At 38.5% G+C, this 19853-nt stretch overlaps 1 non-coding gene across 1 annotated transcript; it reads right to left on the reverse strand.

Moving 5' to 3' along the window:
- Nucleotides 1–10108: 10108 nt before the first annotated feature.
- On the reverse strand, nt 10109–10215 carry LOC118482959. Its single transcript, XR_004869366.1, has one exon. It is a non-coding gene; the product is annotated as a small nucleolar RNA R71 (small nucleolar RNA).
- Nucleotides 10216–19853: the final 9638 nt, after the last annotated feature.

A 19853-nucleotide genomic window follows, 5' to 3' on the forward strand; every position in this document is an offset into this window, starting at 1 on the left:
GAAAGTTATTCTATGCCAATAAAATTGAAAAATTGAAAGAAAAGATCAGAGCTGAGAAAGAAGTAAAAGCAATAACAATAGAAAAGCAAATCAAACCTAGTGTGAAAAGGAAGGTTGAAGAATCTGTGAAGTATGAAACATCAAATTCTGCAGCAGTGTGCTTCAAATGTGACAGCTTTAAGACTGAGAATGACAAACTCTCGAGAGATGCGGAAAGTTTGACATCGAAAGTTAAGAAGTTGGAAGATGAGAAGCAAATTGATGAAAAGCAGATTCTGGATTTACAGGAAAATTGTGAGAAATTGAAAATTGAAAATGACAAACTGTTGGGTAGTTTGAACAGTTTGACATCAGAAAACAAAGTTTTAAAAGAAAATGTAAAGGGTTTTGAAAGCAAACATAAATCCTCAGAAAATGAAGATTTCTGGATAAAACTAGAAAACAAAAATCTGAAAGCTAATGAGACAAAATTTCAAGAACGGATAGAAGTTTTGGAAAGTGAAAAATTTGTTCTTGAAAACTTGAAGAATGTGAATGAAAAGTCTATCAAGTCTCATCTTGAACAAATTTCTCAGCTTGAAAAAGAAGCTGAGAATTCAAGAATCAAGATTGATGAACTTGAAAAGAAATTGATAGGTTTTGTGACTGCATCAGACAGTTTGAAGTTTCCCTGTCCAAAACCAATCAATTCTGTTCCAATAAGTGACAATGTCACAAACTTTGACACTGTCAAAGTTGAAGATTGTGATGAGACACCTGATGATGAAAATGTTAAAAAAGAAAAACAAAAATTGTTTTTAAATTTGAAAGAAAAATTTCAGAAAACTGTTTTGCAATCGACCGAAAAAGGTGAATGTTCTAAACAAAAGCCTTTAAAGAAGAAAGTGGAACAGAAACAAAAAGAGAATAAAAGTTCATCGTGTCGATCATCAAATCAAAAACAAAAATTACAAAAAGTAAAAAATGAAAATTCAAAAATTGTTGGTAATAAGTGGTGCAGGTCGAACCACAGTGCTCAAAAGCCAAATCCAGCAAACTTGAGGAAAGAATATCACCAAGCCAGACAATGCTATGATCTGAGCGTTTGGTGTGAAGGTGGTATACGGTACGATAATAGAGTGTGTTACCGATGTGGATATCACGGACACATTGCTGTTAACTGCCAATACTGGAGTTATGAGACCAGGAGGTGCTTTAATTGCAATATCAACGGTCACATTGCCAGAGATTGCCCAAGGAGATCGCATGAAAGATTGAGGGCCAATTCTCAGAAAATGGCAAAGAAGATACCAGTCGTTGTCAAGCCCATAGAATTGAAAGCTTCGGGCCAAAACGTCAGAGAACAGAAGGTCAAAGAACCTAAAGTTCAAGAAACAAAAGTGAAGCTTTCTCAGGGGCAGAAAGACCGACTGAGGAAAAAGAGAAAGAAAGCGATAGAATATCTCGAAAAGATTTTGTCCTCGGGTTCACCCGACAGATCGAAGAAGAGTGCTGATGAATCAACTTCCTCAACTGCAAAGTCAAGCAAGTCGAATTCATCAGATGCAAATCTGAGGACAAAAGAGGAGAAAAAGAAGAAAGTGAAGTTTTCACTTCCTGGCGATGAATCTGTTTCTTCGGAAACAAAGGAGCCACATGTCGGCGATGAATCTGACTCATTAAAGTCAGACAAGCCACATTCAGGCAATGATTCTGGTATGTTAAAGCCAGAGGAGCCATGTGTTGAGGTAAAGGTTGAGAATTCTAGTTTAACAATGGATGAGAAAAATTTTCCACCATTGTTGAATAAGAATTCAAAATCACCCAAGGCTGGTCAGGCTTGGGTGAAACTTTTCAAATAGAAAAACCTGACTTGCCGGAGCTCCCAGGTTTGTAAGAGTGGAGCATGAATCGGCATCTTTTTAAATCTGTGTTTGAAGATTTTGCAGGAATTGCCGGAGATCCCAAGATGGTATCGTGGATCATGAATCGGCATCTTTCTTGAATTTTATTCGGTAACGTCAATCATGCAAACGGTAAAGAGGTTTGGTTGTGTTTGTGAATGTTTTACAAGTGGTACAGAGGATTCTGGACTGCATATGGTAAATCAAGGACATTAACTTGTACTTGGATTTTCCTACTTTTGTGTAGAAAACAAGATGATGAAGTAACCCCGTACCTAAACTGTTTGGTAAACAAACTAAGTTTTCCGGAAAAGCCATTTTGATTAAAACAAACTTAAGTGTTTTGAAATCACAATGGGAAAATAGTTTGTTGTGAGGGGGAGTTCTGATTGTTTATGCCAGGTGGATAGAGAATTGAAGTGATTCTCATCAAGTTGTCAGTTTGTACAGTTTGTTTCAAATTTTCTCAGAAAATCAAAATTGAAACATATTTTGATTTTAGGGGGAGAAAAATTTAAAAAAATTAGAAAATTTGAAAAAGTCAAAAACATTGAAAAAGTCAAAAATGAGTTTTGTTGTGGAAAAAAAGGAAATGATTGTAAATCAGTGGACTATCACAGCATGCTAAAGAAATGTAATGTAAAATATGATAAACGGTTTCACTGATGATGTGACGATAGGTTTTTATACATTTAGTAGATTTGTTCGGTATATAAACCTAAAATTTCAAACTTGTGAAATTCGTGGGGAACACTACTTGGATATATAGGTAACCCCTGAAATCTCGTTTGAAAGGTCTCGTATTCTGATATACTAGGTGTTTATACTCTATGATGTCTGGGGTATTATTCCGGGACTTCTGCTGAACGGTAGTTCTGACCTAGTCCTTGGCTAATACTTTCCACAAAATGCTTGAAATATAGCATAAAGCCCTCAGTTGATTAGACAATAAAATTGATAATCATCTGTTGTAACTGAAAAGATCCTCTAAAGGGGACACACTGCTAAGTCGAAGCTGATATCTCTCTGCTGAACGGAAGTTCTGACCTGAGATCCCTCAGTTCTCGCATCTTTCCCCTAATTTATGTACAGACATCATTGTAGTGTTCATACCTGTAAGACTGAATATTGGGATTCTGGATACGGGAGTATATTCAAGAGGTGGGACACATGAATTGAACTAAGTTCATAAAATACCTAAATAGTATCCTGAATAGATTGAAAATTGTATGAAAATTTAAGAGGACAATTATATCGTCAATCTACGTGAATCGTTTAGAACTTAAAACGATTAAAAGCTTAACGGTGCTTGTGTTATGTCTCAAAAACTGATATGATCCTCTTGCACAAACTCACAAAAATATGTTTGTTTTGCATTTAAATTTCTGTCTTTGCATTTATGTTTCATATTTTCAAAAATCCAAAAAGATTTTCGACAACTGATGGTGAAGAGCTGATTTTCAAAATCTCAAAGGCTAAACTTGATGAACATACAGGTTGGTTAAGACATTTGAAATGTTTAAAATGATTCATTAATTTTTTTTTAATTTGAATTAGAAATTGAAATGTTTCAAATTTGTGATTAGTGTTTAATTTGTAAAAATTCTCAAATGATTTGTTGATTCATTAAGTTGAATCACAACATTATTTGTTTGTGATAGAGTGTTTGAGATGTATGCAGATGATGCAGATGATGAGCTGAACAGAGAAAAGCCAGGAGATAATTGCTATGGTGGTAACAAATCCCAGACAACTATCCTAGCAGGGTGATAGGGGAAGTCTGATGAAAGTTATAGCCAAAGAAAGAAAGATCCAGGCAGAATTTCTGAAGAAGACCAAGCTATATCCGAGAATGTCATGTTGAAGACTCTCACTGAAGATTCGGTCAACATTCAATCTGTTGATACGCAAAGCCAGGTGTCGATCCCAAAAGCACGGAAGCTTGACGAAAGGGGGAGCCTGAAGATTCTGAAGAAAGAGAGCAACGGAAGCTGAAGACAGATCCACCGGGATTCTGTTCAAGCAAGAGGAACTCAAGAGAGAGAGAAAGTCAAGTCGCTACGAGTTTCACTACGAGATTGACTACGGCAATATCCAAGGGGGAGATTGTTGATGCATTTATTGTCTATCGCCTTCGTCAATCCGAGTCGTAGTGAAAAGCCGGAAGGAATCAAGTGCATAATGTCATATTTAGTTAGAAATGGCAAGGTGGCAAACTTGTAATTAGTGTGAACTTTCATTTAGTTACCTTGACCATATAAATAGGAGTTATGTCATAATTTTAGTTAGAGATTGTTAGAGAGATTTTGAGAGAGACTTTTGGAGAAGTTGGAGAGAAGACTTTCTAGAGAGAGAAAGTAGAGAGAGAAAGTTGTAGAGTTGTGATTCTTGTATCGTTCTTGTCAAATTTAGCAATGGAATCACATTAGTAGTACGTTATCGTGTGTTCGGTCACGTTCGTTCACGGATTCCGCACGTGAAACGTTCGTTACGCAATCGAACGGTCGCAAAACCGGTCCTACATAAACAAAGAAGTTATGAAGAAAATAGTTTTGTGAAGAAGCTGCCGACAGTAGGCTATGGTTCTGAGCGTAGCCTACGGTTCGGGGATTATGGAAATCAGGTTTAAAGTGCGAAAATTAGGTTGTTGCAAGGATCGGTTATTCTATTCGACCGGGGATGATTTTTGGGAGACCATTAGGGGATTCTTGGGCATTCTTTCAGCATTCTAAACCTTCCAATCATCTTCTAATCATCAATCATGCAATCATTCGCTCAAGCTTTTAAAGATCAAATCATGAACATGAGCGGCTAAACCACCCGTGATCATCTCCAGGACTAGGGTTCGTGTTAGAAACTGGCTTGATTTATATTTATGAACTTTTGGATTGGAATTTGACTAATCATTCGGTTAGTTTATCTTATTGTTTACTTGTTTTCGATTAAACGATTGTTTGATTATCATAGACATACTTGTTCATCAGTTATTTGGTTTTATCATCAACAATTGGGATTAAATTCTAAGTTGTCATTGTTCTTTAACCTTTAACCATTGAACTTGTTGGTGTTTATGAAATCTAGGATTGGTAATTAGTTGGAGTACTATTCAGTTGCATCAATCTTTCGGTTTCGATCGTGGATCATTGCAATCAAACATATTCTCTATTAATTATTTATCAAAACAAGTAGTTATAAAATCGTGTCTATGTGATTTCCAATTGGTAGTAATTAAGTTACCCGATTTTCTACACAACCTGAAAACCTGGAGATTGGTCTCTTTTCTCATAATTGTTTACAACCATATTAATTAAGTTTGTTTTCTCTAATAACTTTCTCAATAAGCAAAAAGCAATTAGTTTAGAAATAGATAACCAATCAAAGCAATGAAGTTTTACACTTTCCACTAATTCCCCGTGGATTCGACACCCTACTTGCTCTTTGTGAGTGCATAATGTCTATCACTTCCGTCAATCACATATCGTAGCTTAATCAGATGATACAAGACCAGTGCTGATCTGAGATAAAGACAAAGTTGATATGTATTAAAGCTCATCCGAACGGATGGACATCGGATCCATTCAGACAGATGTACAATATGGTCATCCGGATCTATAGTTTTGTAGTTTTAGTCCATCCGCTAGGTATGTTCATCCAGATGGAGGCTGCCTATAAATAGGTGAGTAGGGTATTGTCATTTGACAACTTGTCGTGACTAGAGTAGGGAAACTCTGTCAATTTGTTTTCATGGTTTTGTATTGTCATAGCATCAATAGAAAACATATTATAATTACATCTGAGTGTCTGATCCACACACGTGATTGGATTCTGCACAACTCACGTGTTCGTACGCATTCAACAGTCAAGGAATCGATCCAGGATTCGAATTCACAAGTGGTATCAGAGCGGGTGTCTGATTGCAAGGATTGAAGACACGAAGATTCAAGCAACTACATCTGATTTAGAGACAAATCTCTTCATCTTCTTCTACTCATCTTCTATACTTCTTCTTCTTTTAACTTAAATATCAGATCTACAACATTTTCACGGTTAAAATTGACCAAATTTTAGATATGTTGTGCGAAAAACGTTTTTGAACAATCCTTCAAAGTTTCAGATCATAATTCAAACTAAAACTCATTAAAATCAGTAAAAAACCATGAACTTTGGAACTGAGTTTGCTGACGTCATCGCCCATCCGGACGAATAGACTTGCTCATCCGGACGGATAGACTTTCTTAGTTGAAAAATTGTTCAGGGTTCAGAGTCCATCCGACCGGAGACCTTTTAGTGTCCATCCGAAGGTTTGTACATCCGGATAAAGTCCATCCGGAAATAGTTCATCCAGATCAAAGTTCATCTGGACCAAAGTCCATGCGAGCAAAGTTCATCTGGACTAAAGCTCATCCGAACCAGTTCATTCGAACAAAGTCCATCCGGACCAGTTCATCCAGACCACGGCCATCCGGACGAGTAGAGTTTTTAGTTTGATTTAAAAAAAATTGACTTTGTTTGACTTTTGCAGGTTGTTCAAAGAGCAAAAATATGGCTGAAGAATTTTATAACGAGTTTTACAACTGGTGTGCGTTAGGTGTGATATGATTTTATTAATATTTTGAGCCCATTTTACGCATTAGTCAAGTTTTAAATTTATAAAACACGATATTATACTAACACTAAACACACACTTGGGCAAGTGCACCCATCGTGAGCGTAGTATAGTGTTGGTAAGATACCGAGGTTGTCCAAGGACACAAGAGCTTTTAATACCGGTTTATACTCAACGTCTAATCGATCTAATTTTTTTTTGGGAAAAGTTTTGAAACTTAAAAATAAAACTAAAAATGAAAAGATAAATAAAAATAAAAATAGATATATAAGATAGAATCACTTGGATCCAAATCATCTTTAATGTATCCTTTGATGATTTTCACACTTTCAGACTTTTTAAGGGATTCTCTTAGTTATAGTAGTAGGCCCCTCTTTTGAAGATGACGTTACCCTCAACCCAGTGGTTTGAGTCAGCAGGGATACAATCCTAAAGGGTCGGAATATTGAAAGACAATTAAGTAAGTTATTAATGTGAAAAGTGGTAGGCCTCTCTTTTGAAGGTGACGTTACCCTCGGCTAAGTGGTTTGAGTCAGCAAGGATTCAATCCCAAGAAGCCAGTTTAAAGTATTAATAGTAGTTTACATATGAGGGGTACAAGCTATTCGCACCCCCGCCATCCAATACCGTTGGGCATTGAAGGAGATCCTAGTAAGCTTGAACCAGGTCCTCGCAGGATCTATACACTGAACGAGGTAAGAACTTTACCAAACATCCCCCTAACCCCTTCCAGGTAGTTAACGCACTTTATATAGACTGTAAAGACACGAATGATGACATCATTTACTTTATATAGAGAGTAAAGTAACCTCAAGACATCATGAAGAAATGGTAAAGAAAATTCACCTTCAACATAAGAAACTAGTTATTAAAGTCGTTAATACAAACCCAATTGAAAAGTGCCGAAAGATTAAAATTCAAAAGTAATACATAAAAGACTTGTCTTCACCAAGTGATGTAAGAGGCTTAGCCAAACATGGCCTTTGATTGGTAAGAACTCTTACAATCAATCTTGGATCCCGAGACTACTACACACTCTAAAGATGGATGATGAATGATGGTGGTGGGTGATGTGTGTAAAATGCAACATATAAATTACATCAAATGAGGCATAAAACTAACCCTTTTTAAGTACTAATGTTGGAAAAAGTGTGTTTTTGTCTTCCTTTTGTATTTTCAGGATTAAATGAGCTCAAATTAACAAAAGAAGCAAAAAGATAGCTAAATCTAACATAAATACAAGAAAAGGAACAAAAGTGGACTGCCCGACCCCTCGACAGCATCCTCCCAAGCAAAACAGAGAAGGCAGAAGACTGAACACGCAGCACGGGGACGTGCCCAAGAAGCAACAGAAAAGACAAACCTGTAGAAGCTTCTATTGCTCAGCACGGGGCCGTGCCCAGTGAACACGGGGGCGTGCCCAAAGTACAGCAGGCGCATTAATTGTAATTGCGAATTACAATTAATGAGGAGAGATAGTGTCAGACGGGCACGGGGCCGTGCCCAGTGGACACGGGGCCGTGCCCAGGCTTCTGTTCAGCCTATAAATAGAAGTGCTTGGAGACATTTCAACTCATCCCTTGGCACACCACCTCTCTCACACTTCATCCACCACCCACCACCATCACAACACCATTCCACCACCATCATCCATTGTCCATCATAGAGTGTGTGAGTCGTCTCGGGATCCAAGATTGATCGTAAGAGTTCTTGACAATCAAGGCCATGTTTGCCTAAGTCTCTTACATCACTTGGTGAAGACAAGTGTTTAGTATAATACTTTTTATTTTTAATCTTTTGCACTTCTTAATTGGTTTTGTATTAATGACTTTAATAACTAGTTTCTTATGTTGAAGGTGATTCTTCCTTATCGTTTGTCCGTGGTGTCTTGGCATTATTTTACTGTCTATATAAAATAAAAGATTTTCACCATTCATATCTCCACGGTCTATATGGAGGTATGTTGGCTACCTGGTCGGGGGTTAAGGGAATGGTTTGGTAAGGGTCTTGCCCTTGTTCAGCGTTTAGAGGTCCTGCAAGGGACCTGGGTCAAATTTAGTAGGATCTCCTTCAATACCCAAAGGTATTGGATGGCGGGGATCCAAACTCTTTGACCCCCTCATAAGTAAACTACTATTAATACTATAACCCGGCTATTTAGGATTGTATCCCTACTGACTCAGACTACTTAGTCGAGGGTAACGTCACCTCCAAAAGAGGGGCCTATCATAATTTGCATTAATAACTTAATTAATTATCTTTCAATAATCCGACCCTTTAGGATTGTATCCTTGCTGACTCAAACTACTGGGTTGAGGGTAACGTCGCCTTCAAAAGAGGGGCCTACTACAATAACTAAGATAATCTCTTAAACAAGTGCAAAAGTACGAAAATAATCAAAGGTTATACTAATACACGAGTCGGATCCAAGTGATTCATCTTGTATATCTGTTTTTATTTTATTTTATTTTTCAGCATTTAGTTAGTTTTATTTTCTTAGTTTAAAAATCTTTATCTAACATTTTGATTTTATTAGACGTTGAGGATAAAGCGGTACTAAAAGCTCTTGTGTTTCTTTGGACGACCTCGGTATCTTACCAACACTATACTACGTCCACGATGGGTGCACTTGCCCATATGTGTGTTTAGTGTTAGTAAATATCGTGTTTTATAAATTTAAAACTTGGCTAAAAAGTGTAAAAATGGCTTAAAATATATATCTAAAATATATTACACTACACACGCATCAAGTTTTTGGCGCCATTGCCGGCGACACAAGGATTTTAAGAAAGTTAGGAATCAACGGCCTAATCATTTTTTTATTTTCTTTTTAATTTTTTAGGATTGTCTTAGTTTTTCAGCTTCTGCAGAGTTCAGCACGGGTCGTGCCTGGTCGGACATGGGCCGTGCCCAGCAGTGTTACTGGCTGTTTTTAGTTTTCCGAGTTATGAAGGCTGACCACGGGGCCGTGTCCAACTCTCCAGTAACAGGGATCCGGAAAACAATCACTGTAACTCCGACCACGGGCCGTGTTCACTGAGCACGGGGCCGTGGTGAACCTTCTGACCAACATTCTTTTCTGTTTTTGTTGTAGGACTTGGAAACAGACGCCACCTCTACGTAGTGTATGAGCTTCAGTTCTAATAAAGACATAAAAGAACCTCTAGAAGAACCCGAACGCTTTCTCAGAAAAAGACTAAAAGCTAAAAACCAAGAGAAGGTTTCGGGGAACCCACTTCCAATGGCGGACCAACGTACCCTTATGGATTATCTACGACCCACCGTAGGTAATCTCGGCGCCGCTATCAATGCACCGAACGTTGAAGCCAATAACTTCGAACTTCGGCCGCATTTGATACAGATGCTTCAGAACTCTGCAACCTTCCATGGGCTTGCGGACGAGGATCCCCATCTACATATTACTAATTTCTTAGAAATATGTGATACCTTTCGGATCAATGGAGCATCAAATGATGTCATCCGCCTCCGAATGTTCCCTTTTTCACTAAAAGACCGAGCAAAAGCTTGGCTTAACGCCCTCCCAGCTGGATCGGTAAACACCTGGGATGAACTAGCCCAAAAATTTCTATATAAGTATTTCCCTCCCGCTAAAACGGCTAAATTAATGACTGAAATTAATACATATTCACAAGAGGACGGGGAATCCTTATATGAAACTTGGGAAAGGTTCAAGGAGCTATTGCGAAAGTGTCCACATCACGGCCTTGCGATATGGCAACAAGTATCCACTTTCTATAATGGGTTGTTGCCACACACAAGGCAAACACTTGACTCTAGCTCCGGGGGACTTTTAAGTCATCGCCGCCCGCATGAAATATATAATCAAATTGAGGAAATTGCTCAAACCAATTTTCAGTGGCACACTCCCCGAGGCAATAAATCCATTGCCCCGGGCGCCCATAAGGTTGATGAAAGCACTTCTTTACAAGCCCAAATCGAGGCCCTTTTTTCGAAAATAAAAAAGTTGGAAATGACAAAAACGGTCTCGGTTATGGCTTGTGAAGGGTGTGGTGGGCCACATGAAAATTGGAGTTGTATGAAAGAAACAGACGATCAACAAGAATCGGTAAACTACATTAATAATAGACCTAGGCCGTCAGGTCCTCCAACGGGCACCTACAACCAAGGATGGCGAATCACCCTAACCTTGGTTGGAGAGAACTCGGCAATGGTAGTAACCAACAAAGTGTAAACCAACGAACAAACTTTCAACAACCAAGAAATGAGTCACAAAATTTCCCTCAACAACAAGGTGGACGAGAAAGGCTTAAAGATACTATATCTCGCCTCATCTCCGACACTGAAAAGAAAAACTCGGATAGGTTTCTACAATTAGAATCAAATTTTAGAAATCAACAAGCTAGTATTCAAAACATCGAAAAACAAATAAGTCAACTAGCACAAAATTTCTCCGAGAGACCACAAGGCGCGTTACCAAGCAATACCGAAAAAAACCCAAAGGCGCAAGTTCATCTCATAACACTACGGAACCGCACCGTGGGTCCTACGGAAGGCCCGCCGCCTACCGAGGAGACCGTAACACCGCCCCTACAAGAGAAGGGTTCCCCTCCCTCACCAGAGCCTACCAAGGCTCCTCGAGTTCCGTACCCCGGTAGGTTAATCCGTCAAAAGACCAATGAGCAATTCGCAAAATTCGAAAGTCTACTAAAACAATTACATGTCAACATTCCTCTCATTGACGTCCTAACCCAAATGCCTAAATACTCTAAGTTCATGAGGGACTTCCTCACTCATAAAAGGAAAATTGAAACATTGCAATTAGTTAACTTAGGCGAAGAATGCTCTGCCCTCGTACTCAACAAACTCCCCCAAAAGAAAATCGATCCCGGAAGCTTCACAATTCCTTGCTCGATCGGGGACTCCCCCGTTCGTAATGCACTAGCCGACCTTGGGGCTAGCATTAACCTCATGCCCTCATCAATGTTCAAAAGACTCGGCCTAGGAAAAACGAGTCCTACAAAAATGAGCATACAACTTGCTGATCGATCCGTCAAATTCGCGCAAGGTGTCATTGAAAATCTCCTAGTCAAGGTCGACAATTTCGTCTACCCGGCCGACTTTGTCATACTTGATATGGAAGAAGACACCGAAGTCCCCCTCATACTAGGGAGACCATTTCTCGCCACCGCACAGGCAGTGGTAGACATGAATGACGGAACACTCACTTTAAAATATGGGGATGATGAAGTAAAGTTCGGGGTTGGGAAGAGAATAGAGGACGATGACCTGGTCAATTACATGAAGGTTATTGATTCGAGTTTGGATGATGCTCTCCAACGGTGCAACATGGGATGCAAAACATCCCGCTCAGAAAACATATAACCTTGCCTTGGGTCTAGCCAAGGACCCTTATAAACGTGGCGCACCACGGAGGCAATCCGCGGAACTATCCTTAGTTTAAGTTTAATCTTTTAGTTTTAATTTGCAGGAATAAAACACACTCATGGTGGTCAAGGATGACAAGGGAAACGAGAAACATAACCCCATGCACACAAACAGGGCCAACCGACAACAATTTCTTCATTACAGTAAGTTCAGCACGGGCCATGCCCAGCCAACACGGCCCCGTGCTAAACATCATGCAGACAAATGCCCAGTTCAGGTAACTGGACACGGGCCGTGTTCACTGAACACGCCCCCGTGTCCAGGCTTCTGTTTCTTTTCTTCAATTTTCGTTACTGGCACCTGAACACGGGGCCGTGTCCAGACTGCCAGTAACATAAAAATTTTGCTTTTAACACCATTTTACACATTCAATCAACCTAAAAATTTATTTTTGGGACACATTGAGGACAATGTGTAATTTAAGTGTGGGGGGGGGATGCTAAAACCTTAAATTTTGCAAATCCTAATAACAAGCCTTACACAAAACTCTATTGGAACCGCTAATCACCCCAAATTTTTTCAAAAAAAAATTCATTTTTTTACTTGTCTAAGTTTAAGTTGGGAATTCTAAGTCTAACAAGGTTATATTTTTATAAGTTTACAACCGATAGCGTCGTGATAAAAAGAACCAACATAAGAAAATTATGAAACGGCATAACAAGCTTAGTTAAAATTTGATTATATATACTTGATCACATAAAAACCCATTCCCACAAAAGTGAGTTTTGAGCCTTTATTGAGCATACAAATATACATCTTTACGCTAAATGCTCATTTTTAGTTTCTTGTGTGAATAGCCGCTTGGTTCTTACGACTCTAGAACTTGCCACGACAATACATTCCCGGTCCTTACCAACTTAAACCCAAGTAAGTAAATGATGGAGGCATTAGGACTAACCCTTTTTCTTTCAACACCATTATTTTTATTTTTCTTTTCACCTACCCAAAAAAAATTCCCCCTTTCATTTCTTAACCCAAAACCCTTTTTACCCACCAAAAACCCTTTTTATTTTTACCTTTTATTTTAGTAACAAGCTCGGTTTTCATGTGACTATAAAAAAAATTATATGAAGTTGGAAATAAATAAACAAAGCTCCTAAAACAAAAGCTTGTTTGAATAAATACTTCATTAAAAATAGAAAGTCACAAAAAACAAAATGTTTTACGAAAACCGACGCTTTTTACGATTTTCGCCCTTTTCTACTAACCACTAACCCAACTAACCACCTTTAGCCTAAGCCTAACCCTTCACCCAAAAAGTCCTCTTGATATTTACAAAGGCATAAAATTAAAAAGGAGGAGGACTGATTGCTTGGCAAGCTTATGGTAGGAATAAGTTCCATGTCGCTCTCGAGTGATTCACTAAAAATACACCTTCGGCCGAGTGTGAGTGATTTCCCCGTGAGGTATGTGAACCTGTATATAAATGGAATTTTAGAAAGGCATGTTATGCCTTAATAAATAATTTATCTTATGAACAGTTTTTAATAAATCATGACAAATAGGATTGTAAATAAATAAAAATAAAACCCAATAAAGATCTTGGATTCCCGACACTCTATGACAAGCCCAAAACCTTCTCTTCTACCCATTCCATTTGGGAGTGTAAGCCACATATTAAAGAGTTTTGCTTGAGGACAAGCAAAAATTCAAGTGTGCGGATATTTGATGTGTGTAAAATGCAACATATAAATTACATCAAATGAGGCATAAAACTAACCCTTTTTAAGTACTAATGTTGGAAAAAGTGTGTTTTTGTCTTCCTTTTGTATTTTCAGGATTAAATGAGCTCAAATTAACAAAAGAAGCAAAAAGATAGCTAAATCTAACATAAATACAAGAAAAGGAAAACAAAAGTGGACTGCCCGACCCCTCGACAGCATCCTCCCAAGCAAAATAGAGAAGGCAGAAGACTGAACACGCCCCGTGCTCAGCAAGCACGGGGCCGTGCCCAAGAAGCAATAGAAAAGACAAACCTGTAGAAGCTTTTATTGCTCACCACGAGGCCGTGCCCAGTGAACACGGGGGCGTGCCCAAAGTACAGCAGACGCATTAATTGTAATTGCGAATTACAATTAATGAGGAGAGATAGTGTCAGACGGGCACGGGGCCGTGCCCAGGCTTCTGTTCAGCCTATAAATAGGAGTGCTTGGAGACATTTCAACTCATCCCTTGGCACACCACCTCTCTCACACTTCATCCACCACCCACCACCATCACAACACCATCATCCACCACCATCATCCATTGTCCATCATAGAGTGTGTGAGTCGTATCGTGATCCAAGATTGATCATAAGAGATCTTGACAATCAAGGCCATGTTTGCCTAAGTCTCTTACATCACCTGGTGAAGACAAGTGTTTAGTATAATACTTTTTATTTTTAATCTTTTGCACTTCTTAATTGGTTTTGTATTAATGACTTTAATAACTAGTTTCTTATGTTGAAGGTGATTCTTCCTTATCGTTTGTCCGTGGTGTCTTGGCATTATTTTACTGTCTATATAAAATAAAAGATTTTCACCATTCATATCTCCACGGTCTATATGGAGGTATGTTGGCTACCTGGTCGGGGGTTAAGGGAACGGTTTGGTAAGGGTCTTGCCCTTGTTCAGCGTTTAGAGGTCCTGCAAGGGACCTGGGTCAAATTTAGTAGGATCTCCTTCAATACCCAAAGGTATTGGATGGCGGGGATCCAAACTCTTTGACCCCCTCATAAGTAAACTACTATTAATAATATAACCCGGCTATTTAGGACTGTATCCCTGCTGACTCAGACTACTTAGTCGAGGGTAACGTCACCTCCAAAAGAGGGGCCTACCATAATTTGCATTAATAACTTAATTAATTATCTTTCAATAATCCGACCCTTTAGGATTGTATCCTTGCTGACTCAAACTACTGGGTTGAGGGTAACGTCGCCTTCAAAAGAGGGGCCTACTACAATAACTAAGATAATCTCTTAAACAAGTGCAAAAGTACGAAAATAATCAAAGGTTATACTAATACACGAGTCGGATCCAAGTGATTCATCTTGTATATCTGTTTTTATTTTTATTTTATTTTTCAGCATTTAGTTAGTTTTATTTTCTTAGTTTAAAAATCTTTTTCTAACATTTTGATTTGATTAGACGTTGAGGATAAACCGGTACTAAAAGCTCTTGTGTCCTTGGACGACCTCGGTATCTTACCAACACTATACTACGTCCACGATGGGTGCACTTGCCCATATGTGTGTTTAGTGTTAGTAAATATCGTGTTTTATAAATTTAAAACTTGGCTAAAAAGTGTAAAAAGGGCTTAAAATATATATCTAAAATATATTACACTACACACGCATCAGTGGGTGTTGGTGTTGTAGTGGTGGTGGAGTGGTGGCAAAGTGGGAGAGTAGTGGTTTGCCAAAGGATGCCTTTCAAGTGAGCCAAGCACCCCTTTTTATAGCCAGAACAGAGCCCTGGCCACGGCCCCGTGTCCAGCCAACACGGCCTGTGGCCAGCATCTTCACTTCCTTCATTAATTGCAATTGTCAGCAAAGGGCCCACACGACCTCGTGTCTCCTGGGCACGACCCCGTGGTCAACTCTTTGCTATACTATCAAGATTCTGCATATCTTAGAGTTAACCACGCCCTGTGTAGAGCTGGGCATGGCCCTGTGGTGGGCGTAGAAGCTTCTGCAGGTTTGTGTTGTTGTGCAGGCTCCTGACCACGCCCCATGCCCAGTTGTGCACGACCCCGTGGTCAAGCTCTGTTTCCTTGTTTTTGCTTTGGGAGATGCTGTCGAGGGGTCGGGCATGTCACGTTAACTCCTTCTTTTTGTATTTGTGTTGGTTTTGGCTGCTTATTTGCTCCTTTTGTTCTTTTAAGCTCGTTTGGTCCTATAAATTTAAAAGGAAGAAATAAACGTGCTTTTTCCAACATTAGTACTAAAAAGGGTTAGTTTTATGCCTCGTTTGATGTAACTTATATGTTGCATTTTGCACACATCAACAACGCTTTCACTTCCGAGTCTTCTGAGACGACAACTATTGCGCCAAAAAGCATTTCTAAAGCTATAACCAATAATATAAAACATGAAAATTTTTATGGAACACATTCAATACCACCAAAACTTGATAATATCGAAGATTATACTTGGTGGAAAGAAAGGTTTCTTAACTGGGCAAAAGCGTATGCTCATGAAAGTTGGTTTTGTATGGAATTTGGATATCATAGACCAAAAAATGATAAAAATGAAGAAATCCCACTCGCAAGCTTACAAGATGAAGATAAAAGAAAATTTTCTTATGAACAAAAAATGATTGCATTAATTCAACAGTCGATCAGAGATGATATGTTTGCATTGCTTAATCATGATGGTTCATCAAAATCTGTGTGGGAAGCGTTACGAGTGAAAGCTGAGGGAGGAAAGCAAATTAAAAAAAATAAAATATCATTGCTTAAAAAGGAATTTGATTTGTTTAATTGTATAAAAGGTGAAACTGTGAGACAAATGATTGAGAGATTTTATCACCTTAAAATTGAACTCGATAGGTTTGGGATTACAAAAACTAGAGAAGAGATCATTGACAAAGTTATTGAAGCTTTGCCGCGTGCAGATCATTGGCAGACCTTTGTTTTTATTTTGAAAAATGATCCAATGTTTGATGAGATTACCTTGGATGTATTGATTGAGAAGATTGAGAGTCATGAGCTCGACTTGCAAAAACAGAACAAAATGAGCAATTCTACTTACCAGCAAAATGTGAGCCTTTACTACAGAGGAAGTCTGCCTTCATCAAATCAATCATCTAAACCTGGTACAGCTTTTAGCATTGAAAAGACAAAAGATTCATAGAAGAGTTCATCAAGCTATGACCCAGGTTAGCATTCTTCTTCATCAGCATCAAACACAGCAGAACATGATGAGATTCATTGTAACATTGCTTTAAAGCTGAAAAATTCTCCGACAATGAGTATCAATGCTGCTAAACAACAGATGAGTTTCTTAGCATCTATTCTAGAGTCATATGAGAGTCTGGTGGTGGGGAGAATCGGAAACCCCGAAATGACAAAAGAGGATTATGACCAAATAGACCCAGAGGAGATGGAACTTATCGATATCAGATGGTGTTTAGCTAGTGGTATTAGAAGAGCGCAACGGTTTATGCAGATCACAGGCAGGCAATGTCTTGAGGGTTCAAACACAAAGCTGGGATTTGATAAGTCAAAAGTCACATGCTTTCGATGTAAGCGGAAAGGTCATTTCAAAAGAAAATGTGTTAACCAGGAAGTGGCTGATCATGTCAATCCATTTCATGATGACTACTATAAGAAAACCATTTATCATCAAAACAGTGACCAATCGTCAAAGCCAGTTCAAAAGTAGATTGCTGAAGGATCTTCTAGAGGAAAAAAACAAGCTATGTTGACGATTCATGATGATGAAGGGTTCGACTGGAGAAAATATATACCAGAAGAAGATAAAAGAGCATTGGTTGCTGAAGTGAGAGAGAAAACGAAAGAAGAAATTGTGTAAGAAAAAACTTCTGGAGAAAGATTTTTTTGTATATTGTAGAATATAAGAAATGCAAAACGAGTACGAAGAAGCTCGGAGCTATGGGAGATGGGACAAGAAAAGAGAATGTTATATCAATCGCAAGGGAGATCCGGTTGTTGATAAACGCGAGGTGGTGTATAATGATGTGCTTGCTGTTATCCCGTTGTCAGGTGAATTTTATTCAAAGATAGAAGCAGATAAAGATTATCTTAAGAAGTTAGACTAGATAATAAGGGGTGTAATGACAACAAGCTTGAGAAAAAGAGATGAAGAAACAATGAAGAAGAGTGTTGAGAATTTGGTAGATGAATTGAAAAAAGCTGCAGATGAAGGTAGTGATGAGAAGAAGAATGAAGAGGTGAAAGAAACAGAAGTAGCTGGTGAAGAAGGTCAGAAGCCAGCAGAAGAAGTTGTTGCTGAAAAACAACAAGATGATGAGAGTTTAAAAAAGAAAGAAGAAGAATCGGGTGAAGAAAATCAGGATAAAGTTGATGTGAAGCAGATCAGAAGCAGACGACAGAAGAAGCCGAGGTGCCAATTATTGAGGTAATTATTCAAACTGAATCTTCTGAACTGTCAAATAAAACTATTGAACGGTGCAAGAAATGCATGGAAACGTGTAGTGCTTGTACTGAAAAAAATGAAAAATTCAGAACAAGAGATATAGAATTTTCTAAAATCAAAAGAGTTTTCAAAGATAAATGTAAAGAAATGTTTGAAAATGAAAAGGTTTTAAAAGATAACGACGAAAAGCTAACACAAAAATGTAAAGTTTTAGAAAAAGAAAATGAAATTTTGAAAGAAAAGTGTTTAGCAATGACTGAAGAGTGTATACAAAAAGAAAATGCAGCTCAAGAAATGAAAGCAGAGTATGATTCAATAAAACTTGCATATCACATTACAAAAGAGTCATATGAAGCAGTGAAAAGTCAAATGAAACTTGTTCAATCTAGATTGAAACATTGTTCTGAAACGTCAGAAACGCTTAAAAAACAGTATGAAATAAAGCAACAAGTGGTAATTCATATATTAAGAGGTTGCTGAGCTTAAATGTAAAATGGCTGATTTAGAACAAGATAATAACAAGTTGCATAGTTATCATGCTTCATCATATGTTCTTGAACGTATTTTCAATATAACACCGGATGATAAAGATTCTGAAAGAAACAAGAAAGGTATTGGTTCAGAATATCATCAGGTTCCAAAACCGTTTGAGAAAAAGTTCACATTCTATGATGACGAGAAGGTGGAAAAAGCTTTCAACATAGTTGATCAATTACCAGATAATATTGACGTAACCTATTCCAAATATGATGATACTGGTGATTCCGGGATGGTAGGTAAGGTTGTTGAAAGTGTTTTGCAAGATGATTCTACCAAAATAGATAAATCTGATTCACAGGATGAAGATGAGGGAAGTTTTCATGAGAGTTGTCTTAAAAATTCAAAATCTGACAAAAATGCGAATGATGATCCGATGGGATTGGCTTATACCATGATTGGATCGGACAAATTATGTCACACCCCCAAAATCCACCTGCGGAGTATCACCGCTTGGAGGCGTGACATGACCAGGATCCTAACCACCAATCATATTGAACATGTAATATAGTTAAGTATAGCGGAAGCATTTTAAGTAACCCAAACAATGGCATGCATGATTTATCATAAGTGTTGAAATATCATTCACGACCCTTTGCCCACAACGACCTGCTCCTCCCTGTGCAAGCTCCATAATGTACCTAAGGTCCTGCAAGGCATGCAGCAAATAATCAACAAACTAGTTGAGCGAGTTCACAGAAAGTAAGTTCAGTAATGGAGTAGTATAGCAAGCATTGCGTTCGTTTATCTAATCATGCATCGTACTAGTTCGTTCCTTGTTCATGTATAGTATTGGTTCGTATCGCGGGCCATTTCGGCATGTATGCGAAGATTGGGGAAAGTTCTCAAGTATTCTAGACTATGTATATTTGTATCGCGGCCACCCTGGCATGTGTGCGAAGTTTTAGTATATAGTCGCGGCCTTTCCAAGGCATGTGTGCGAAGATCAGTCATAATATCGCGGCCAACCCCTGGCGTGTATGCGAAGATCAGTTCAATTGGTATACTAGTCTAGCCGTATCTTATCATTCACCACCCTCACCCTGAGGACTCATATCATTATGTTCTGTTAACTAAGTATGTACGTATAGTTTATTCAATCCCATTCCCACCCTGGGAACCCCATGCCTTGGCTGTGTGAACTCACCTTGGGTTGCTCGGTAGATACACAAGGAGTACAGGTAGCAAGTAAATGGTCAACCACGTCCTATCATGGTTTATTATGTAAGTCAGGTTCGGTTCAAGTATCGCACGTATGTATCACATAAGTTACCACGTTGCAAGCATACAAGGATTC

This window comes from Helianthus annuus, chromosome 1, assembly GCF_002127325.2.
Source record: "Helianthus annuus cultivar XRQ/B chromosome 1, HanXRQr2.0-SUNRISE, whole genome shotgun sequence".
Lineage (NCBI taxonomy): Eukaryota > Viridiplantae > Streptophyta > Magnoliopsida > Asterales > Asteraceae > Helianthus > Helianthus annuus.